The sequence below is a fragment of the Miniopterus schreibersii genome (assembly GCF_964146895.1).
Source record: "Miniopterus schreibersii genome assembly, chromosome: 4".
Lineage (NCBI taxonomy): Eukaryota > Metazoa > Chordata > Mammalia > Chiroptera > Miniopteridae > Miniopterus > Miniopterus schreibersii.
In genome coordinates, this window is record NC_138105.1 from 52,213,432 (window position 1) to 52,231,291 (window position 17,860).

The following is a 17,860-nucleotide window of genomic DNA, read 5'->3' on the forward strand; positions in this document are numbered from 1 at the left end:
TCCCATGAAATTGGTATCCTTATAAGGAACACCAGAGCTCTTTCTCTCTCCAGGTATGCACAGAGAAAGGCCATGTGAGGACACAGAAGGAAGGGGGTCATCTGTAAATAAGGAGAGAGGTCTCACCAGAAACTGGCCCTGGAAGGCACCTTGACTTGGACTTCCAGCCTCCAGAATTATAAGAAAATAAATTTCTATTGTTTAGCCCACCTAGTCTAGTATTTTGTTATAAAAGCCCTAGCACACACACACACACATACACACACACACACGTACCGCATTTTGTTTACCTGGCCATCCATCAATGGACATTTGGGTTGCTTTACCTTTTGGCTACTGTGCATAATGCTACCGTGGAACTGCTGGATCATATGGGAACTCTACGTTTAATTTGTTGAGGAATCATCACACCATTTTCTACAGCAGCTGTGCCATATTACATTTCCACCAGCAATGCACAAGGGTTCCCATTTTTTATCTCTCATTTGAAAAATGTTTAAATATAGTATGTTGGCTACTGTGAGAAACCTGCCACCACTCAGTCCTAACTGTAGGTTTGGAACTACTGACCACCCATTCAAATGTGGAAAGTTAACTTGCTTTCCTGTAAGCAGGAACGCACTGCTTCTGAGGGGGTATTCAAAATAAGCAGAATCACGTGGTGCCATTTTGCATCAGCATTACTTCATAAAAAAAAATTGTTCCAAAATCCTGTGGTGCTAGGTCGGCCAGGGTTATTCATATTAAAAATGACAAAGTCACCTTCCCCTTCCCCTTCACCGGTGTCACCTAAAACATATTTTCTAATCTAAAGGTATCTGGTCTAAAGGTACCAGATCAGATAGCATCTCAGAACCCCCTCCTAAGTTGAATTATGGCATTTTGGGGCATGATGTTATTTGATTTCAACTCCACACTTTACATAACCATATAGTTCCTAAATGGAGTTCAGCAATATGTTTCTTTTCATAGCCTGTAAACTCTAAATGCTAATAAATCTGCGCTAAGTAGGGTATCTTTTTAAAATCTCTGTAATTATTTTCAATTTTATAGATTTAAGAAGTCAATTGAGAAATAATTTTCATAAACATAAAAATAATTAACTCAAAGAAAATCGCAAAAATAAAACAAATTTTGTAGCAACATTTTTCAGTAAGTATCAACACTCTCCAGATACTTCAACTAATCCAGGATCATTATTAAACCTTTTAATTATTCTACGCTATTCTTAAACTGTCTCCTTCTGCACACATCTAAGAATGGAGAGATATACTTCAAATATTTAATATCTGTCAGGCATTCTAAATGTTCCCTGGGAATTATTTACAGTGATTGCAGCATTTTCATTTTTCAGGCTACTTCAGCCGAAAGATGGACTGAAGTAAAATTGGCAAGTGAAAGTCAATATTTAACTGGTACTTCACTCGGACATTTTATTCTAGTTTCCAGCTTTTATGTTTAATAATTGATTGAGGGAGGGGAGCAGGAGTTTGCCCTGTTTTGTTCTCAGTGATTTGAATGTAGGAAGAGAAAGCTTGCTCTTAGGTTTGCAGAAGGCACGCACCTAGGAGAGAGAGAGAAGAGAGCAAGAGTAAAAATAAGATGACAATGTGGATTGTAAAAGACACTATTTTAGAATTAGGGGCTGAACCTAACAAGATTATAATGTAACAGGAACAAATATGAACCTTGCACTGAGGGTTAAAAATCAACAGAGCAAGTAAAGGGCAGGTAAGACATTCATTGTGTGATTGGTTGATGTGGAGGTTGTAGCTGACGTGTAAATTTAAGATGAGCCCAGATGGTTCCCAACGAAGCTGACACAATCACAGAGCTCTGTGTTCCACAAACAAGCAGACTCTGCCCCAATTGGACCACACTGTAACATTATTTTTGGTTCTGAGTGACACATTTTAAGGGGGATGTTAATAAGTTGAAGATCATTGGGAGGCAGGATGGTGAAGAGTCTGAGAATCATGTTACATGAAGAGCACCCAAAACAAGTGGGAAGCCTCACTTACCAAAGAACCTAGTGTGAGCCTTTCCCAGCATCTGCCAGGCTGACCAATGAGAGAGGGACAATCAGCTAGGATCAGACTAATGTGTGACGGTTAGAGCAAAGCAGATTTCAGTTCAGCATATGGAAGAATAATTAGACCTGTCCAAAAATAGAATGTGCTTCTGTGGCTGGAAATATTTTGGCACTTGGACGAACACCGGCCAAGGCGGGGAATCCTGTCCAGGGTACAAGGTTGTACCTGCTGACCTCTAGAGGCTGCACCAATCCAAAGCTCCCCAGAACACACTGGAAACATGTATTTTTTGCCAATCCCGTGGATAGTATAACTGGATTTAGGGCTGTCCTAATGTGATTTTCAAACAACCAACTGGCAACCCAAGTGGATTAATATGTCTACTAGTACAACAGGGCATCTATTTATTTTAGCACAGGAATTTTGCCAGTGACCTCTACTGCAGAAGCCACCACAAATCACAACCAGTGGCACTTAAACTACTGTTCTCAGAGCTCTGAATAGCAGCTAAAACATGGAAATATTTGAAGATGAAATTACCTTCCTACCTTCCCAAAAGAGTATCAGTTTGATACCTTTTCTTGATTCCAAGAATATATGAATTACAATTTCAGAAGCCAAAACTAGACATTTTTAAGAAACAAAACACCAACATGCTTAGCCTTTGTGTACTAATTAACATACATCAGAAGCTACTTGGCACTTCTGCTTCTTCAGAAACAATAGCAATGTATACCATTTGTTCTCAAACTTTATCATGTGCCAAATCACATGGAGGGATTGTTAAAATACAGATTGCTAGGCCCCACATTTAGAGTTTGTGTTTCAGGAGATAAGAGGTGGGGCCTGAGATTTTGCATTTTGAGAAGTTCTCAAGTGATGCTTATGCTGTTGGTTGAGGACTACACTTTGAGAACCACTGATATAAAGAATGAATGAACACAGTTTAAGAAGCCATGTTATAATCAGCAAATTGCTAAGTGTCTACGTGAGTGGTGTGCAGGAGCCAGCTTGTACCTGCTGACTGTTAGCAACTCTTTCCAACTCTGCATTCAGTGACATCATTTTGGTAGTCTGAAATTGGTCATGGTGGGAATATTTACACCACAGGTATTGGTATGCTAAAACCATAACTTTTTCCTCTGAGTGCCAGTGTTAAACATTTGCCAGTAAACCACTGCTATAGACTCAGAGCAGAAAGAAAATATTGATGATCTAATGTCTAATGCAACATAGCTCAAAGTCACTTCATTCATGGATTTAATAACTATTTCTTGAATCCTGGCTGCATAAGCACAGCAATATTTTTTCAATTATAATGTACTAAAGGATTGAATAAGAATGGAGTTCATGAAATAAAGTATACTCTTGGATTAAAGCAGACAATGAAATATGGTTTCATAGTTAGTCATTTGCTGTAAGAAACATACATTTGATCCATTTCATAAATGTGTATTAAAATTATGAAAATGAACATAAGCCAGTGATCATTAAAAGTACATATCAGTTAATCATCTTCAGCATCTAACATTTACTGCTTAGAATATGTCAAGCACTTTTCTAAGTTTATATGAATTATCTCATTTAATTCTTATAAAAATCTGTCACTTAGATATTGCTATCCCCCTTTTACAGATTTAAAAAAAACTGAGTCACAGTAACAGGTATATGATACCAATGTTTATGGAATATCAGGCTGCCATGTCTCAGGTGATCTTACATGTAATGTTTTAGAAATCTCACATACAGCATTTCTCAAAGACAGTTTACTGCAAACAACCACATTATTATATAGTCACTGTAATCTTAAATCTATATTTAATGATAATTAGAAGAAAATGCTGATGGCATCAATACTCTGACAAAACAATACCAGAAGAGCACTGACATTCCAGGGAAAACAATGCTAACCACTGGCTTGATGGCATTAAAGCACAATAGCCTGACCACCTAACTGCCCTCCTTTGAGCTACACTTCTGAAGCTACACCATCACCATTTTCCATTCTGACTCCCCAATTTCTGTCTTCCCATGAGGTTGACTTACCTATGCTCAACATATTTTTTATTTATACATCATTAAGTCATCAGTCTATGATTGCTCTGACTTAAAAGCCTTCTGTCTTTAAGGTTCTTTTGTATTTATTTGATCACAACTAGTATTGATCCTGGGGATTTCTATTTGTCACCACTTAGTATTGCCCACGATTCATCATTTATGCTCTGTGTCTTGTTCAAAGCCATAATACGATCTAAAATGAGCATTACGTGGCGTGAAACTTAGAAACACTCGGATGTCAGCATGTGCAACATATCCTGTAGGGAGTGTAATCTCACTTTAAAAAGAATCCAACTGTGAGCAATTAGCTATAGAAACCTGGGGGGCAGGTTTCAGGGATGAGTAACAAGTTCAACATTACATCGAAGTGACAGGGCGTGGTGTGTTTATCCACATGTTAAAGCCACGAGCATTTCCCTGCATAAACATAGTTGCTCAAATTAGTTTCATTTGGGTCTACTGAATAGACCCTTGTAGGCTGCTTCTGTCTGACTCTTCAGTGAGTTATATGGACTCAAGACCTCTCCCTCTCTAACAAACCTTGCAACAAGTTTCCCCAATCTTAATAAGTCACAGTTATGATTATCCACTGGTGTAAATATCATAGAATTTCACATTTCCAAACTCTTGGCCAGCATGCTCAGTAGAAATATAATGCATATCTCATACAGAGTTCAAAATTTCCTGGTAGCCACATTTAAAAAATTAAAACAGTGGAAAATAACTTTAGAAATAAATGAAAATACCTCCAAATTATTGTCATTTCAATATGAAATCAATGTCAAAAGTTATTAAAGAATGTTGTATATTATTTCTTCTGTACTAAAACTTTGAAATCTGGTATGTGTTTTCAGTTTACAGCACATTTCCATGTGGACTAGCCACTTAACAAGCACTCAATAGCCACATGTGGCTGGTGGCTACTTCATGGAAAGTACAGCTTTAGACTGGTTAAAGCTCAGATGAATATTATCTTGGAACATCCAATATCTGTAACCCCTATTGATGGGTTCCTAAATTTCTAGAATGGAGTATCAATGAAACACTCTTGCCCTGTGGCTTCTATACAAGGTCATTACTTATAATTAGGATAAATAATAATAAAGGATTTATGGTGAAAAACAGCTATAAAAGTGAGTAAATTTATTAAAGTTGCAATATAGTGCAAAACTAGAACAACTATACTAGCTGCCAGAATTTCAATTATTTATAACCAGCTAGGGTATACTTAGCTGGCAATCTTGGAATTCACAGAGTGGCTCCATGGTTATTTTTGATATTTAATGAAGAAAACATAAAGTAGAGAGGAGGACCAGTCAGCCTCCAATTCCTCTTCACAATGGACTTAATTGGGTGATGACTCTTAGACGGACAGTGGTCCAGTCTGAGCCTTTTGTTAGTGCCCAACATGCTCTTATCTGGTGTAAGTTAGAATATTCTTGCCCTCCTTAGCAATCACAGAGCATTCTTATTTTTGGCTTTTAGATTCAAAAGCATGGTAGTTTAAGCTACAGCTCTGACCCCCTTTGCTAAATGGTTAGCATTTCTAGTAGCTGTGTTCTCTTTAGAGAGGAGTATTTTTCCCGTCTACCCTGAAGATGGGTCTCTTTTATGGAAAAGGAATCTTTGTATTTAGAGTAAAATTAAACCTGCTTTCCGTCTGTCAGGCACTGTGATACTCCTTGTGTAAGATCATTAAACATTTCCATTTACAGTTGTTCAGGGCATTGCATTTAATCCTCTCAGGCCTAATATTGCACAGGCTACAATATCATTAGCATAGAAGAAGGTATGGGCATGGTAGAAGGAGACAGAGGTAACAGAAATGGTTAGAAGTTACATCACTTGATAATAACTATCATCAGGCATCTGTTTCATGCCAGGTACAAGTCTAGACATGACAAACATATGCTACATACAGTATATCGCTTAATTCTCACAGCTGTACGAGGTGGTTAGAGGTTTCATTTTTCAGATGAGGAACTGAGCCTGAGAAACAAGTACTTTGAAGAGGGTTACAAACCTGTTGTGCAATAGAATTCAGACAAAGTCTGGTCCATCTCTTCTCCACAATAAAGCAAAACAGATGAAAAAGGAAATGGTTTGCTGCAAACCACAAGAAATAGTGAATGAAAGGGCAGAGTGTGAATTACACAGGGACTGATACAAACTTGGTGGGGAGAAATAAAACATTTCATTGTTTCCCTGTGTAGCAGAGAGGAGAGGGGAAAACAAAGAGGCAGTGTAAAGATGGTTTCCTGAGGTGATCATAAATATGCCTCCACAGAAAACGAAGTTTTAGAGGAACAGTGGGAATTGAAAAAGGAGGGAGGACTGAATGTACAGAAGTGATAAATATGATTAAGGGACCAAAGGAGAGAGAAAAAAGTAATTCGGGTGACCGTTATGTCAGTGGCTTTCAAACTTTTTCTGACTACAGCCCACAGAAAGAAATATACTTGACAGGGGGACCCCGTTAAATAACACTGCATGCGTATGTGTGTATACATATATATATAGTGGGATATATATATATTTAGTGATATATATATTTAATTATATATATAGTGATATACATATATATTCACTAAAACAGGTGCAAAACAAATTTAGTCAAGAAAGAATAGTCTTTTTAACAAATGGTACTGGAACAATTGGCTATCCATAAACATGAAGATTGAACTTCAATCCATATCCCTCATTATATACAAAAATTAACTTAAAATGGATCCTACACCTAAATGAAAAAAACCTAAGACTATAAAACTTCTAAAAGAAAACATAGGAGAACATCTTTGCGACCTTAGGTTAGGCAAGTTTTTTTTTTTTGGATACAACACCTAGATTATGATCCACAGAAGAACAAATTTATAAATTGGTCTTTATCAAAATTTAAAATTTCTATTCTCCATAAGACACTGTTAAGAGAATAAAAATACAAGGGCAGACTAGAAGAAACTATTTGCAAAGTATGTATTGATGAAAGACTTGTATCCAGAAAATGTAAATAACTCTCCAAATTCTCAATAAGAAAACAAAGCAATTAAAAAATGAGCAAAAGATTTGGATGCTTCATCAAAGAAGATACACAGATGGCAAATAAGCACAGGATGCTCCACATAATTAGTCATTAGAGAAGTAAGTGCCTGTTGAAACTACAATGAGACACCAAAGAAGACCAGCTCTGCCAAGCACTGCATGGATGTGGAGACACCAGGGCTCAAGGACACTGCTGGTGGGAGCGCAAAAGAACACAACCACTTTGGAAAGCAATTAGACAGTTCCTTAAAAAGTTGACACACCCTCCATGAGACCCACCCATTCCACTCCTGGGTATTTGCCTAAGAGAAATAAAAGCATATGTCCAAAGAAAGATCTGTACAGAAATGTTCATAGCTTTATTTGTCACAGCCCCAAACTAAAAATAATCCAACAGTCCATCAACAGGTAGATGCATAAAACAAACTGTTGTTGCATATCCATACTATTTGGTAATAAAAATGAATAAACTATTGGTACATGTTATAATAAGGGTGACCTCAAAATAATTATGCTTCATGTAAGAAGCCAGACAAAGGAGAGAGCATACTGTATAATGTCATTTGTGAAAAGTTCTAGAAAATGCAAATTAATCAAATTGTAACAGAAAGCAGATAAGTGGCTGCCTGGGTATGGGAAAGGGCAGGGAGTGGGAAAAGAGGATTTGCAAAGGGGCATTGATGGTTACTTTCTTTATCTTGATTGTGATGCTATTTCATGGGTAGGATTGCCAGAGTTAGCAAGTAAAAATATAGGACACCCAATTAAACTTGAATTTCACACAAGGAATATTTTTAGTGTAACATACTTATACTTATACTACAATATTTATACTACAATACTTATTGTTTATATAAAATTCAAATTTAACTGGGTATCTTTTATTTATCTGGCAACCTTGTTCAGGTGTGTACACAAGTAGAACTTAATAAATTGTACAATTCAAATATATGTAGTTTATTGTATGTCAGTTACACCTCAATAAAGTTATTGGGGGGGGGAAGAGAAGGAATTGAGGTTAACTAAGGAAGATGAATGACTTTCCCAGTCTTCTCAGCCAATGGCAGCAAGGTCAAGACCAAAATCCCAACTGCCATTCTCCCCATCCACAAGCTCCTTTTATTATACCAAGTTGATTCTAAAAGAAAATGTTTGCTCACAAGAATGGAAAAATAGATCCCTAAAGTAAGAATATTCACATAAGGAAATCTAAATTATTTTGTAATTTATTAATCTCTGCTCTCATGTGGCTTTGTGAGTCTAATAGTTCACCTGCTGACAAATCCATTTTAACAGCAAAGTGCTGTTGCATAGTGCAGCCCATTCTTGGAATAAATAAGGAGTCATTTTATTTCGATCCTCTTACCTGTCTGGGAGCACAACCAGCCCCCGGGCCGTGTAAGTAGAGAGGGTAACCGTATCATGGAAGATACAGGAATGTAGAGGGTACCTATCTGTTGATTACCACATCCTTGCTTTTTACAATGAAATATTTCTCAATAATCCAAATAGCAGGTTCACGTGTTGTTATTACGGCTTACTTTCAGCCATTTTCACTTGTTTGTTACGTAATTTGCAAGGTTGAGAAAGACCACTTCCTAGTCTAAATGGCCCTGGTCTAACTGAAGTCACTTCCTGCCGTCTAGAAATAAACAATCCTGGCCTGACGTGCTGTTTATCTGGGGAACAGAGGAGGAAATTGCCATATTTCATGTAGGCTAAAAAGTATAATTTCAATAAATTACATTTTCACTGGTCTGTAATTGTGATGTGCCTCACTATCAATGCCTACGTCTAAAGTGGTACATTTCTTTTCTTTTCTCTTTTTGAATCAAAGCTGGTATTAAGTCAACAGTACATTTTACAACCCATAGCACTAGGTAGCTATTTCCACCCAGTCCGGTGGTAGCTGCCCTCTTCTCTTTGGATTAGGCAGTAATTACTGTCATTACTCAGAGCTCTAATGGGGCAAGGCATTCCCTCTCAGCTCTTTCCAGTGCGGGCAAAACCAGGGTAATTCTTACCTACTGTTATTATTTCCAATCTAGCTGTATAATTTAGTGTCCCACCCCACTTTTCTATTTTTTATTTGCACTGGCAGGTTAGCTAACTATGTTTGCCTTTCCTCACTGGCCACTTACACAACTCTAATAATAAGAAAATCAACGATCACAGAGTTAGAAATGAGATAGGGCCAAACGAAAAAGAGCAAGGTAGAATAAAGCAATGCTCTCAGCTGGGACTTTTGTACAAATAAAAAGTGACCTCTCTCATGCGGTATACTAGTACATAAATGTAATATATATTTTTGCATTGATGTAGTCAACCATTTGACTCTAACAAAAGGGAAGCTTCCTATCTAAAATATTCATGAAGGATGTGTAAAAGGCAAATACGAGACCCACTCTAGATCGGGAGTCAGTAAACTACAGCCGGTGGGCCAAATCTGGCTTGATGTCTGGTTTCCTGCAGCTAAAATGGTCTCTCACTTTGTCTGAAAAAGTAAAAGACGACTATCTGTGGACACATGAAATTACGCAAAATTCTGATTTCAGTGTTCATTAAAAAAGCCTTATTGGAACATACGCACACAATAGTTTATATATTGTCAATGGCTGCTTTTGCGCTGCAGTGGCGGGGCTGGAGGTGTGACAGAGACAGTATGGCCCACAAGCCTAAAACATTTACTCTTCGGCCCCTTACAGAAAAGTGTGCCGACCTCTGCTCTAATCAAAGTGTTTGAAGCGAGAGAAGCACCAATAACTGCTCTCTCTCCCTTGCATTTTCTGAAGGCGCCCCTGGCTTGCCTCAGTTTCTCTGTCTTGTTTCAGTATAAAGCCATATCCTCAAGCATGAGAGCATAAACACCAAACAAATTATAATTTAGCAACTGATCAAGAACACAAGAGAGTGAGGTAGTGACTTAAAATAATTTCATGTCGTCTTAAAAGTAGATTGTAATGCAATAAAAAGTTGCAGTATGCATGTATGTGAGAGAGAGAGGTTGAGATTCCTTTTTTTTCTATGAGAAATGTTGCTCTTTATGCTTTGTAGCAGATAACCCACAGGCCAGTTTACCCCTCTTCCTTTCTAAAAAACGTGCATTTTGGTTTGGTGTCTACTCTGGCCTCACATGACTCAAGATTAGACCCTCATTCACCCAAGCCAGTCACTGAAATCCCAATCCTGCCAGTGCTTAGCGTCAGGAAGGATGATGACTCTGGGCTGGCCAAGGAAATGAGAGAGGAGTCCACCTGGGGTTTTCTAGGAAAAACTTCTCCACTGATGAAACACCCTCCTTGGGCATTATGATGCCTGCATATGATACCTGACTCTGTGAGAGCCTCACTGACACCTCACGGGGAGCTTGCCCCAAGGCGACCCCAAGGCGACCTGGCACATTAGGGCGAGGGCAGAGATGGGAAGACCCTGTGTTTCTGAAGACATCACTGGCCTGTGGAATTAAACAACCCTGGATGCATCCGCCTCAGAGCTTATTATATGAAATAATTTTTAAATTATCTAACCCATTTTGTGATGGATTTCCTGTTAACTTACAGCACTCTAATGAGTTTTTATTAGTTCTATATACATAGATCTTATTAATATCCCTTTTCTTGGAAATGTCTAGAGCTTATCTCCATGAATGGTAAAAGAGCTTCTTGTAATAAAATTGACTATTTCATGCACATTTATATTGCAAAAATTCCAAACCAAAACCCCCCCCAAACACTGAACCCCATTTTTCATTATGTACTTAGATTTCCCCACCAGGTGAGATGAACATGTGGACAGTCATGTGGATGCAAAGCTTTATCATGATGAGTGTGTCAGTGCTGTTTTTAAAAGTCCAGGGTGATGATAAAACTTTTGATTCTGCTTTCTTTCTCCACTCACTAGGAAAACACAGAATTTTATATTTTTGGATTACATCAGCAACTTCAATGATAAAGTTGCTGAGTACTTTCAACAAATACTACCAAGCATTTGTGGACAGTATTGCATTGCTCCAGATGCTGTGGAAGTCACAGAGCAAGTAGGAGAGAGTTTAGGTCTCTAAAGGGCACCAGTAAGAGGCTGCTTGACCAGCAGAACGACAGGACACACACTCATGGAACAGCTAGGACACTCACACGCTCATGTGAAACAGATCAAACTGTCCTTTAACATTTCGGGGAATAACAATATCTGTCTTGAGAGCAGACACTGTTTCCTAGCGGAGGTAAACATGGTCTTCTTCAGAGTGTATGATGTGTTGGTCCATGAGGGGCTGCTATAAAGAAATACTGTAGTCTGGGGACTTATAAACAACAGAAATTTATTTCTCATAGTTCTGGAGGCTGGCAAGCCCCAAATCAAGGCATCCGGTGGGGGGCAGCTTCTGTGTCTGGGGTGGGAGACCTCTTCCTGGTTCAGAGATGGCCATTCCTTCGCTATAACCTCACACGTAGGAGCGGTGAGGGAGCATTCTGGGTCTCTTTTATCCAGGCACTAAACCCATTGGTGTTAGCTCCACCCTCATGGCCTAATCACCTCCCAAAGTCTGCCCTTCCAAATACCATCACATTGGGCCTTAGTAGTTAACATATGAACTTGGGGGAGACATAAACATTCAGTCAATAGCATACGGGAAACTAGAAAAACAGGCCATGTTATATTAATCTTTGTTCACACTGACCCAATGCCAGGCACACAGTAGGCTGCCATCATTAGTAGAATCATTGGTTGAATTATGCGTAAGTATCAAGTGAATTCTCTAATTCTTTATAACTCCAAAGTCCAATTTATAATGCTATGCATAATTATTATATAAAGTACCCTATTGACACAATAATCCCATGAGCGTACTGGACGCTGTTTGAATTTCATGAAGTTGCCCCTAACGTTTCCAGATCGTCCACAGGAGGTTTATTGTTTGAAAGCAGAACTACTGTATATAGCAAGGAAGTGTCTGCCTGATGCTTATTTTACTCTTTCAGAAATTTGACAAAATGAGTCTTTCCGTTTGTTCAGTGGTTGGACCCCCTGAATAATTCCACCAGCTGGATTGAAATGTAGCATTTAAAAATGTTCCAGTCCACGAGTCCATTCTGTCGCAACTGGAGAAACTGGGGAATCCTAGTCACATTAGTAGATGCAGTCATGAATCTCCAACATCATGTGTCCGTTAGAGTCTCTTTCATAGTTTCACATTCCCACCACCACCTCTGACCTTTGTCTTGCCTTGATTCTCCTGTCCAGACCTGCTGTTCTGCACAGTGCGTCTGCAATGCCAATTTATGCTCCTGGTGTCAACAGATTTTCAAATGTATTGATTAAAACACTCATTTCCATGTCCTACTTGATTCCTTTTGAGTTATTTCCTTGGCATGTTTTATTTTGGTCACTGAAGTGGAGCATTGGCCTCATGAGGCAATATTATAGAACCATGTAATGCTACTATGAGCTCTCATCTTCTCCCTGCCTCTATTAAAAATAAATGTTGTGAAAAGCAGTTCTTCCTCTGACTTTACTCTTACGTATCATAAAGTCCAGAATAGGAGAATTTAAGGCAGTTCTGGAAGCTAGATTGCTCTTCAGATATTTAAAGAGGCGCTTGTTTTTCTTTCAATATTACTTTTTATGCTTCCAGTCTTATGATGGAATTCTTTCATTCATTCATGCACCACACAATTCACTTCAGCATTCAACACATATTTCACGAGGACCTGCTATGTTCAAAGCACTGTGCTGGCAATGAAGAGTTTATGAAGATTATGTGTGTAACAATATGGATGGACCTTGAGCATATTATGCTAAGTGAGATAATTCAGACTGAGAAAGACAAATACTGTATGATATCACATATGCAGAATCTAAAAAGCCAAACTTGTAAAAACAGAGTAAAATGGTGGTAACCAGGGGCTGGGGGTTGGGAGGTAGGGGAGATGTTGTTTAAGGGTACAAACTTGCAATGAGCAGTAAATAAGCCTTGGAGATCTAATGCACAGTATAATGAATATAGGCGGCAATACTGTATTATAATAATCAAACTTAAGAGACTATATATTAACTATTCCAGATACTAAAAGAAATGATAATTACAGGGTGGGACAAAAGTAGGTTTACAGTGGTGAGTCTGTGAAACACAAAGATTATTCTTGTATTATTATTTATTCATTATTGTATTATTTTCTATATGAACAATTGCAAATCTGCTTTTGTTCCACCCTGTGTGTGACATGATAGAGGTTTTAATAATAACTATAATGGCAACCACATTACGATATAAACATGGATCCACTCAACATGTCGTAAACATCTTAAATTTATACCGTGTCATATGTAAAATATTTTTCAACTTAAAATATTTTTAAGTTTACAGAGATAAATAAGATACAGCCTTTACCCTCTAGGAGCTTACAAATAGAGAAAATCCAATACCTATAATATAAAAAATAAAATAAAATAAAAATTAAAAACTACTGTGAACTAATTTTGACTTGGGGGATTTCAGGGCATTTTTCAGAAAAAGTCTTGAAAGATGAATTTTAATAACCAGAAAATATGAAGGAAGCTAAGAATCAATAAGTAGGTCAGGGTCACATGATGAAGACACCAGTCAGCAATCCTAAAGAATCTGGGTGAAAAAATTTATAGACACTGGACAAAACCATTTCAAGGTGTTTTTTTAAAGAAGAGGAGGTATTTTATTTTATCTGAGGTTTAGATCATTCTTGGCAGCTGTGTGGAAGATGGATTGGAAAAGAAAAAACTAGAGCCAAGACTAGTTAGGAGGTCATGTCACAACTCAGATGAAACATAATGAATCATTGTTTACTTTAACTGCCTGTCCCTTAACTAAAATGTAATCTCCATGAAGGAAAGGCCTTTGCTTTGTTCTCTGCTATATCCCAGCACTCAGAACAGTGCTTGTCATATAGCCCACTAAATATTTGTTGAATAAACAAATAAATCAGTGAAAGAAAGAAAAAAAGAATGAATGAATTAAATAAAACAATGTAACTGCAGAAAAAAAGTCAGAGAGAGACATTTGTGCCTGGATGGTGTGGCTCAGCGGTTGAGCATCAACTCAGGAGGCAAGAGATCAACCAGTTTAGTTCCAGGTCAGGGCACATGCCTGGGTTGCAGGCTCGATCCCCAGTAGGGGGCGTGCAGGAGGCAACCGATCCATGTTTCTCTCTCATAGATGTTTCTATCTATCTATCCCTCTCCCTTCCTCTCTCTCTTAAAATAAACAAAAAAAATATTTTTTTTAAGAAAGAGATATTTGCCTCAGAGATAAATTCTCTTTTTTTTTTTAATGACACATACCATAGCTGAGTCCTTTTCGAGTGTTGGCAACAGATGAAGTTTATTGGAAAACCTCCCAGATTTGCCTGTCTGTGCTCTTTCCAGCATCTGTGGCATCTGCCTCCTCAGTGTCCATCACCTTCCTACCATCTAGAGCAGAGGTTGGCGAGCTATGGCTCCTGGATCAAATTGGTCCTGCCACCTGTTTTTGTGGGGCTTGTGAACAAAGAATGGAAATGGTTGGAGTGAGGAAGCAAAAGAAGAATAATGTTTTGTAAAATACATGAAAATTACATATTACAATTTCAGTGAAAATTACATGAAATTACAATAAAGTTTTATTGGAACACAGCCATGCTCATGTGTTTCATATGGTCAATGATTACTTTGGCCCTACAGCAGCAGAACTGAGTAATTGAGACAGAGACTGTATGGCCCACAAACTCAAATATATTTACTTTTTGGTCCTTTTACAGAAAAAGCTTTCAACCCCTAATCTAGAAGAGCTCAGAGGAAAGGACTTGAAACTTACAATAAGGAATAAATCGTTCATCAGTGAAATCTCCTAAAATATATATATTTAAAATGTAATAGTAAGGCAAAGCATCAAATTAAAACAAAACAAAACAAACAACAAAAGGGGGGAAAGAGAGTACTAATAATGTTAACTATATATCATGTGCCAGGTTCTCAGCCAAGCACTTCTTTAAATAAAATGATCTCCCTTCCTTCCAACAAAGCTGCAAGACAGGCATCGCTCTTCTCATTTTATAGAGGAAGAACCTAAAATTCAGAGGCCGGATAATTTTTCCCTGGGTCACAAAGCCAACACAATACAAAGCCAGCATTTGAACCCACAGTAGTTTAGCCCCAAAACCACATCCTTAACTGTAACTTTAGAATTTCAGACACAAATGAATGAGTAATGTTGGGCACGCACACACACCCGGGGGAGAGGGGAAGGGGGCTCTTCCCGCCACCTTTGAAGCTGCAGTTTTTCCAGGGCGGGAAGGTGGAGAGATGTGGGCCCGTGGAGCCTGGTGCAGGCTTTAATGGAAGCACATCTCATCCCAGCTATCGTGGCAGAAGAAGAGTTAGGGCTGAGTGAGGAGCGCTGGGCAATTCTGCATAAGCGTTACAGCTGCAAAGAATCCCACCAGAGTTGGCCCTCGGACGTGAACAAGAAGAGAACACCAAAGGGGACAGGCAGGTGGGGGTTTTATTATCCCAGGAGCTGCCAGCTTCACTGCTGGGAAAATAAGGGCTGGAGCTTTGGGGGAGAGAATGAAAGATCCAAGAATGGTTGCCCCAGGATGAAACAGAGACACTCTAAGGGATGTAACAACAGTAGATTACTGTTAAAGAAAAAATAAAGAGAACAGACTGAACGCGAATTGGAAGTTTTACTTTTAAGCAGGGAATCGGACCCAGCATAGAGACTAAGCTCTGGAAGATGAGGTCTGGGAGAGGGGAGATGGGCCATTTAGAGCCAGACCCCCGTGGGACTGTCTCATTAGGGAAACCACATTTCTGCGCGGCTGCTGGGTGGTGATACGTGAATCTTTTGGTCAGGTGACATTGGGCTGGCTGTAGGTCCGCTGAGAAGGTGGGGCCCACCTCAGACCGTGGTGTCCAGCTGCCTCTGCTTCATGGGCAGGTGCCTGAGTCAGCTGTGTGGCCAGGGCAGGGCCTCCCCAGGACTCTCCATGCCATGCTCATTGCACCACTCTATTTCTAAAGCACAGATGAAGAAATGATGGTTTAAAAAAGTCCAGTGACCTGACTATAGTTTTTTCCAGCCTCAGAGAACCTTGATTGGAGCATCCGCCCCAAACACAATTTTCGTTTGCAGAGAACGTGCAGTTTTCACAGCACTGTCTGAAACTCAGTGCTTTTGACTCAGCTGTTGAGTAATGACTTCCCTAAGAAATGTATTGCAGTCCACAGAGTGGACTAACTAAGGAACTAACTATAGATACATATCTTCTCTAACATTTGTAGTAGAATGTGGTGATGACAAAAATTTTAATGATAATGGGAACATTACACAGGATCAAAATTTCCCCAAATCTGTTGGCGTCTGTAGGATAAGTACACGTGACACCATTACCTGCGGGGGAAGATGTGCCATGTTTAAATAAGTTTGAGAAACTCTGGATTACATCATTGTAAACAGGTTTATTTACCATGGGCTTTCTCAGGACTTCTAATATACTTTCATATGCTGCGAACATCAAAAAGGCAAATGTAGCAAACAGTGTTCCCAAATGTATTGGACTATGGAGCACCCCAACCATCGCCCTCACACATATATTTTCAGGTGCACTCATGGGAGCAACATTTGATGAAACATTTGGAAAAACACTTGCCTAAACATACACTGAAATTCCAGCAAGACAGGATGTATTTCATCCTGTTTAGAGGAGACTGCAAAAATTTCCTTATGACAGGAGTTTTGTAGGTGAGATCTCAAGACCTGTCCTATTGAGAGAGAAAACAGATTTTCATGCTCTGGCCATTCTATACTTCACCAAAGTAGTTACACCTAAGTGAAAACCTGAAGCAAATAAAGTCGAAGCCACAATGTATTCATCAAGGGAAATTAGCCACAGTGAATACTCTGTGTCATGGGGAGCAATGAAGATTAGGAAGCTGTGAAAACATCTGTCAATATTATGTGTCTGAAGAGCGATTTTTCATGTTTTCAACTGCCTTAGAAAGCTTCGATTACTTTTCCAAGCCCCAGCCTGTCTGTGCTCTCTGTAAGTACTGAGCTCCCTGATCTAAGAGCAAAATGAAAGGAGCCACAGGGCCAGGAGGGGCCCAGGTGACAGACAGTGTGATCACAAAAGCATTTGTCTCTGAGATCTTTGGTCAACTTTTGGTAATGGAAATGAAGTTCCTCCTTCGAGTCCCAGATCTGCCCATACAATCCTGCACCTGTTTTGGTCCTATGACTTCTGAAACTTCCTGGGCCAGCATCTCACTGTCCATTTTTAGTCAGTACCATTCTTCCAAAAAGTCTTAGCTCCCTCCCCTTTATAGTTTCACATCATCAACTGTCAATACCAAGTTTATTTCAGTGATCTTTCCCCAGACCTTCTCTTAGTTTTGCTTGTTTCACCCACTTTCACAATTCATTGAGTCCTTCCTGGTCACTGTCTTACATTTAAAATGCCAGTATCTATTAACCACCCCTGCCTTCGGTCATCATCTGTTATAAGCAGGTGATGACCAAAGGCAGGGGTAGTTAATAGGCTGTTCCTTCTCACCCAGCAGTCTTCTCTACTTTCCAATTGCTTCTGATATATTGGAGGAATTTTCTAATTCTTATTTCAGATTTTATCTATCTAGATACAACACCCCATGTCTGAAGGCTTACATCCTGCAAATGTGACATGAGTGAGGATTTTTAATGTATAAAATATATCTATATT

The 17,860-nt window shown here is 38.9% G+C and overlaps 1 protein-coding gene across 2 annotated transcripts in view; it reads left to right on the plus strand.

Moving 5' to 3' along the window:
* The window catches only part of SPMIP2 (sperm microtubule inner protein 2), a gene marked incomplete at its 5' end in the record, with an annotated part of 138,873 nt that overhangs the window by 69,581 nt on the left and 51,432 nt on the right, over nucleotides 1-17,860 (plus strand). The window lies entirely within an intron of this gene.